The sequence below is a fragment of the Cygnus atratus genome, chromosome 11 (genome assembly GCF_013377495.2).
Source record: "Cygnus atratus isolate AKBS03 ecotype Queensland, Australia chromosome 11, CAtr_DNAZoo_HiC_assembly, whole genome shotgun sequence".
NCBI lineage: Eukaryota > Metazoa > Chordata > Aves > Anseriformes > Anatidae > Cygnus > Cygnus atratus.
This window is the reverse complement of record NC_066372.1, coordinates 1,797,468-1,803,309: the sequence shown is the minus strand read 5'-3', so window position 1 is coordinate 1,803,309 and position 5,842 is coordinate 1,797,468.

The following is a 5,842-nucleotide window of genomic DNA, read 5'->3' as shown; positions in this document are numbered from 1 at the left end:
TTTGTACCTGTGCTAGTCTTTATTTCTAGAGTGCCCAGCACATAATTTTCTTAATCTATTACCATCTTTACATTTCTTGTAGCTTAATAAAATTCAGTTTAATAAAACAAACAAAAACCACACACACAAAAAAGCTTGATAGTCATTAAACATTTTTTGAAGTTCCTGGCTAAGGTTTCAAAGCTTGCAATCTGTCCTTCTATGCCTTTTTCTGCATACTTTGCCTTACAGTTATATTCCTCAGACTTGAGAAAAATCAAATGTTTTTCCTACACAGGACTGAGATTTCTAGAGTGAGATTTCTAGAGTGAGTAACTTATCTATTATAGGGAAGGCTGAAGGGGCAAACTGGTAAGGGAGCAAGCACCTAAATTAGCAGCTGTATTAACACCTGAATGTATAGGTTCAGACAATGTCTGAGAGTAGTTCCTGGCAAAAATGCCATGTGGAATCTTGTTTGCAATTTTACTAAGTAGTGGGCTTTGGCCTTGACCTTCATCCCCTGTGCATGTCTTGGTAAAATAGTGTTGCAATCTACTTGTCTAGAATTTCTTGGGTTGGGAGATGTGAAATAGGCAGGGAGTTTGTTTAGACTTTAAGAGGAAATGTGTGTGTTGGTTTCTTTTCTTTGTGGCTTATTAGGTCTTGAAGGATTAACACATTTTCTGGGAAAATGAAATAAAATGTGTAGAAGTAGACTAGAAAGAACAGAGCACATAATCCTGTTAGCATGAAGGATATCTCTTTCAAGAAGGATCTAGAAGCTGTTCAGAGCCTACTGACCTTTCTGAAATGGCAGTTGAACGGTGTTTTGCATAAAAACCCTAGGTAGCAGGAGACTCCACTGTTTTACTGCTGTGTGCCATGGGCATCTTGGAGTTCAGACCGTTTTGGAGTCAACAGATAAATTCTCATATGGGATCAGTATTTTACCTGTTTTTATCGATTTCTTCCTTTTCCCAAAGTATTTTCAAATATTTTTAATGAAACATTTTGGTCTGAAAATTGGTGGAAGTGCAGCAGGGCAGTATGATGCAGTGTTTTTCCTTAAACGTGTATCTAATCTCCCACTTCCATAGTACTTTCTGTTGGGTATTCCAAACCCCTTCTCATCATGTAAGGAGCTAAGAGGATAAACTTACATAATGCATGGGACTGTCTAGAGGTTCTTCTGTACTTGTGAGTAGCTCAGAAATGACACCGACTGATGATTCTAAATATTGGGAAGATGGTTATCTTGTACTATTAATTTTTTTTTCTCCAGCATAAAAAGCTGTGTTATCTTTTCTGTGTGGTAAGAATCTGTATTGTCTTTTTGTGGTGTTGCTTGTATCATAGCAGGTAAAAATAGATCTGCTGAAGTCATCCAGTTAAGACTTGCTTCTGCAATCCTGTTGCTGTGGTAAGAGGTAATGGTGTTTTACCTTTTGGTTCTTTTCAGGATCAGTACTTTATATGCCTTCCTATGAGAATGTCTTTCTAACTCAAATGAGTTTACATGTTCAGTGCAATGTACTGCTCTGTGGTATGTGTAGAATTTCATTAGGATGCCAGAAGTGGTTACTCTTGAGAGTTTCTTGAGTTTTCATGTTTTTCTCTGTAATAAAGTTGACAGTGATGAAGCAGAGAATATTGTGTCCTGCCATGGTATGATTAATAAAATTAACCTGAGAGCAATGTTTTTACCAGCAGTGGTACTTGAAGTACCACTTACTAAGGTCGCCTTAAACTTGCCTTTTAAGGTAGTTTGCAGTTCTATTTGTGCTACTCTTTAATTGCTTCTGGTCTAATTGCCCTGTGAGTTGTTTGCAAATCTGCTCTTTCAGCCAAAACTGTTTGCCTTTTCTGGGAATAAGGACAGAGGAATGTATGATCGCTGTTGTTAAAACATTCTGGTAAGTTCCAGTATCTACCTTGTTTAGGGTAGGGATTTGAAAGGTGTCAGGGATGTGTCTTCTAACTGAAGTCACAGCTGAACAGGAACTAAATAAATAATGGAAAACTTGCAAGAAGGTGCTTGGTAGAGAGCTAGATCAGGGTGTGTTACAACTGCTCTGACCTTGACACAGACTGTGAGAGTATCTTGGCACTGCTCAGGCTGTGCCTGGGGACAGCCAGGGCCCTGAAGGCAGAAGCTTGTGCACTTTCCTCCATGGGGTTTGTGCGGGGGGTTCTGAACCCAAAACCCTTGACCATAGTGCAGAACACATACAGCCAGCATTGGCCCTCCGGTCAACTGCTCAAGAACTTGGTGGAAAACAGAACTCTCCTTTGTTGCTGATGCGTGTTTGTGTTGTGTGCATGTGGTGCAACAGAAACGGGAGTTTACAGTTTTCTTTTAAACACGTAAATTGTCTGCATACCTACCTCTTACTTTCACAAAACCTGTCCTTAAAAGACAGAATCACAGAATTGTCTAGGTTGGAAGAGACCTCCAAGATCACCTAGTCCAACCTCTGACTTAACACTAACAAGTCCTCCACTAAACCATATCACTAAGCTCTACGTCTAAATGGCTTTTAAAGACCTCCAGGGATGGTGACTCAACCACTTCCCTGGGCAGCCTATTCCAATGCCTAACAACCCTTTCAGTAAAGAAGTTCTTCCTAATATCCAACCTAAACCTCCCCTGGTGCAACTTTAGCCCATTCCCCCTCGTCCTGTCACCAGGCACGTGGGAGAATAGACCAACCCCCACCTCGCCACAGCCTCCTTTAAGGTACCTGTAGAGAGCGATAAGGTCGCCCCTGAGCCTGCTCTTCTCCAGGCTGAACAATCCCAGCTCCCTCAGCTGCTCCTCGTAAGACTTGTTCTCCAGACCCCTCACCAGCTTCGTTGCCCTTCTCTGGACTCTCTTGAGCACCTCCATGTTCTTCGTGTAGTGAAGGGCCCAAAACTGAACACAGTGCTGGAGGTGCGGCCTCACCAGAGCCGAGTACAGGGGGACAATCACTTCCCTAGCCCTGCTGGCCACAGTGCTTCTTATACAAGCCAGGATGCTGTTGGCCTTTTTGGCCACCTGAGCACACTGCTGGCTCATATTCAGTTGACTATCAACCAATACTCCCAGGTCCTTCTCTGCCAGGCAGCTTTCCAACCACTCATCTCCCAGCCTGTAGCACTGCTTGGGGTTGTTGTGCCCCAGGTGCAGGACCCGGCACTAGGCCTTGTTGAACTTCATACAGTTGGCCTCAGCCCATCGGTCCAGCCTATCCAGATCCTCCTGCAGAGCCTTCCTACCCTTGAGCAGAGCGACACACGCACCTAACTTGGTGTCATCTGCAAACTTACTGAGGGTGCACTCGATCCCCTCATCCAGATCATCCATAAAGATATTGAAGAGGACTGGCCCCAGTACTGAGCCCTGGGGGACGCCACTAGTGAGCGGCCTCCAACTGGATTTGACTCCATTCACCACAACTCTTTGGGCCCGGCTCTCCAGCCAGTTTCTAACCCAACGAAGCGTACGCCAGTCCAAGCCATGAGCAGCCAGTTTCTTGAGGAGAATGTTGTGGGAAACGGTGTCAAAAGCCTTACTGAAATCAAGGTAGACCACATCCACAGCCTTTCCCTCATCCACTAAGCGTGTCACTTTGTCATAGAAGGAGATCAGGTTCGTCAAGCAGGACCTGCCTTTCATAAACTCATGCTGACTGGGCCTGATCGCCTGGTTGCCCTGTAAGTGCCGCATGATGACACTCAAGATAATCTGCTCCATGAGCTTCCCTGGCACTGAGGTCAAACTAACAGGCCTATAGTTCCCCGGGTCTACCCTCTGGCCCTTCTTGTAGATGGGCATCACGTTTGCTAGCCGCCAGTCGACTGGGACCTCCCCTGATAGCCAGGACTGCCGATAAATGATGGAAAACGGCTTAGCCAGCTCCTCCGCCAGTTTCCTCAGTACCCTCAGGTGGATCCCATCCGGCCCCATCGACTTGCATACATCCAAGTGCTGTAGCAGATCGCCAACCATTTCCTCGTGGATTATGAGGGCCACATTCTGCTCCCCATCCCCTTCCACCACCTCAGGGTACTGGGTATCCAGAGAACAACTGGTTTTGCCACTAAAGACTGAGGCAAAGAAGGCATTAAGCACCTCAGCCTTTTCCTCATCTCTTGTAACTAAGTTTCCCCCCGCATCCAGTAAAGGATGGAGATTCTCCTTAGTCCTCCTTTTTGTGTTAATGTATTTATAAAAACACTTTTTGTTATCTTTAGCAGCAGTAGCCAGATTGAGCTCCAGATGAGCTTTGGCCTTTCTAATTTTGTCCCTGCGCAGCCTCGCAACATCCTTATAGTCCTCCTGAGTGGCCCGCCCTCTTTTCCAAAGATTATAAACCCTCTTTTTTCTCCTAAACTCAAGCCACAACTCGCTGGTCAGCCAGGCCAGTCTTCTTCCGCGCCGGCTTGTCTTTGGGCACGTGGGGACAGACCGCTCCTGAGCCATTAAAATTTCCTTCTTGAAGAGTGCCCAGCCTTCCTGGACTACTCTGCCCTCCAGAACCACCTCCCAAGGGACTCTGCCAACCAGTGTCCTGAACAGCTCAAAGTCAGCCCTCCAGAAGTCCAAGACAGCGGTTTTTCTGGTCCCCTTCCTGACTTCATCAAGAATAGAGAACTCTACCATTTCGTGGTCACTCTGCCCAAGACAGCTCCCGACCACCACATCTCCCACCAGTCCTTCTCTGTTTGTGAACAGAAGGTCTAGCGGGGCACCTCCCCTGGTAGGCTCACTAACCAGCTGCGTCAGGAAGCTATCTTCCACGCTCTCCAGAAACCTCCTAGACTGCTTTCTCTGGGCTGTGTTGTGCTTCCGGGATATGTCTGGGAAGTTGAAGTCCCCCACGAGAACAAGCGCTGACGATTTCGCAACTTCTGCCAGCTGCCTGTAGAACTCCTCATCCGTCTCCTCATCCTGATTTGGCGGTCTATAACAGACCCCCACCAGGATGCTTGCCTTGTTGGCCTTCCCGCTGATCCTAACCCATAGGGACTCAACCTTATCATTCCCAGCCTCAAGTTCCACAACATCAAAACACTCTCTAATATAGAGAGCCACACCACCACCCCTTCTGTGCTGCCTGTCCCTTCTGAAGAGCCTATAGCCAGATATTGCAGCACTCCAGCCATGAGAGTGGTCCCACCACGTTTCCGTGATGGCAACCAAGTCATAGCCTGCCTGCTGCACAATGGCTTCCAGCTCCTCTTGTTTGTTACCCATGCTGCGTGCATTAGTGTAGATGCACTTCAGTTGGGCCATTGCCTTCTACCCCGGCCATACCATTGTTCCCCCTGGCACACCTCTAACAAGTCTTATTTCAGCCCCATCCCCCTTCTTACCTAGCTTAAAGCCCTCTCAATGAGCCCTGCCAGCTCCTGGGCTAGGATCCGTTTTCCCCTTAGAGATAGGTGGGACCCGTCTGCGGCCATCAGGCCGGGTGCCGAGTAAAGTGCCCCATGGTCAAAAAAAACAAAATTTCTGTGTTGGCACCAGCCTCTGAGCCACGTGTTTATCAGGTGGGCTTTCCGTGTCCTCTCTGTACCCCTCCCTGCCACTGTAGGGATGGACGAAAACACCACCTGTACTCCCGCTCCATCCACTAACCATTCCAGTCCCCTAAAGTCCCGTTTGATAGCCTGCAGGCTTCTCTCTTCAATATTATCACTGCCAGCTTGGACTATCAAAAGAGGATAGTAATCAGAGGGGCGAACCAGCTTGGGAAACTTTCTGGCAACATCCCTGACCCTGGCCCCAGGGAGGCAGCAGACTTCCCTACGGGTAGGGTCAGGCCAACAAATTGGGCCCTCTGTTCCCCTGAGAAGGGAGTCGCCTATGATGATT